The sequence below is a fragment of the Pongo abelii genome, chromosome 21, assembly GCF_028885655.2.
Source record: "Pongo abelii isolate AG06213 chromosome 21, NHGRI_mPonAbe1-v2.0_pri, whole genome shotgun sequence".
Classification (NCBI taxonomy): domain Eukaryota; kingdom Metazoa; phylum Chordata; class Mammalia; order Primates; family Hominidae; genus Pongo; species Pongo abelii.
The window spans coordinates 11,888,473-11,890,087 of record NC_072006.2 but is presented as its reverse complement, the minus strand read 5'-3'; the positions used below and the strand labels follow the sequence as shown (position 1 = coordinate 11,890,087).

Here is a 1,615-nt window from a genome sequence, read left to right as displayed (position 1 = left end):
CCTGTTTTTGGACCCTTATTCTCTAGCACCTTCCACAATTGTGTAAAGTTGAATTCCTATACAAAATTTCTTATTCCATAGCACTCACAGTGGTTATGCTTTCCTGATTCTGCACTTGTATTATGTTTGGTTACTGTCAGGCATCATTCTGAGACCATATCAGCTTAATCCCCTCCAGAATCACTTGAACTGAAGTGGATTTTGATGTTAACCCTTCAGTTGTTATCCAAGTTCCTTATTAAAGCATCCAAGTAAAAATCTGGCCTGCATTTTTTTAAATGAAACTGATGTCAGATGACCTATCATGGCACTCAATGTTACCCTTATAAGGTTTTACATGAGAAATATCTCGTTATCTGTTGTCAGTTTAGACTTTATTTCTTTTGAAGCATTGGTACTCTTCTTCCTTTTGGGGAAACTCTTTTATTTCCATTTTTGCCCTCACTTCTAGGAGGCTCAGTCATGAATATTGCCTAATATAGGAACTAGCTTAGCTCTCAAAGTATTTGGTTATTCTTCTCTTTTGTGCATTTAATTAATTCTATTTTACTTATCTGAATTGCGCTTGTCTTCTTTTTTTAAAATTAGGGGAAGGTGCAAATGCAGTCCCCATGACAACAAATGATGCAGTCGAGTTTCCCATATTTGGGGAAATTGCAGGAGTTCGTACACCCAGAGTGCAATGGATAAGCCTTACCCTGAGAAAACCACCTTTGTGATTATGGTATTTGCCCTGCCAGGTAAGTATCACACTCGTCTTTTATTGTAACTTGTGTCAAATTAGAAATGGTTGGGTAACAGTAAGGGACTAGAGTCATCTGAGCTAGACACGCTACCTACATTTTCTATTTTTTAAAATTTTATTTTACATATGAGCAAACTGAGTTTCAGTTATATTATGGGATGCTAAGTGGTCAGTGACAGGATCTGCAGGTGGATGCATTTGACCTTTGACTCGTGCTTTCTCCATGTGTCAGGCTGTCTCCCTGGTTGAAAGAATCAGGTATAAACACATAGACAGTGAAATAAGCATCTCTGTCCCTCTTAACCTGATTTGAGAGTGTAGATCTCAACACGGGTCCCTTTCTTGTCTATCAAAGAAGTTTGTGACTGTAAGTGAGACGTGAAGCAATGTGTTATGAAATGGAATTGGTGGTGAAGATAATGAAAATGAGGTGGTGATGGAGATGATGGTAATGCATCATTCTTGTGCAAAGGAAGATTGTGATGATTTTCAGTCACTGTCCTCTACTCTCTCTTTGTGCATTATATTTTCAAGAAATCCAGCACGTAACAACTTATAATGTAAATTGAAGGTTTTATTACTGGATGAAAAGTATTCCCTGACTCCAATAATCATGTAAAATAGCTGAAGTGATCCACTGAGTGCTCACTATATATTAGGCACTGTTTTAGTTCCTTACACATGTTAACTCCTTTAATACTTGAAATGAGGCTTTGAAGTAGATACTTTTCTTATCCCTATTTTACATATGCTAAAATTAAGGCATAAAGAGATTAGGTTGTTTTCCTGAGCAAGATCACTGAGTTACTAAGTTGTGAACCCAGAATTCAAACGCGTGGAGTCTGCCACACTAAACCCTCCCTTGAGCCC

The 1,615-nt window shown here is 37.6% G+C and overlaps 1 non-coding gene across 1 annotated transcript; it reads right to left on the bottom strand.

The window, feature by feature from the left end:
- Positions 1–587: 587 nt before the first annotated feature.
- LOC112130426 (U1 spliceosomal RNA) lies at positions 588–748 on the bottom strand. Its single transcript, XR_002912695.1, has one exon. It is a non-coding gene; the product is annotated as a U1 spliceosomal RNA (small nuclear RNA).
- Positions 749–1,615: the final 867 nt, after the last annotated feature.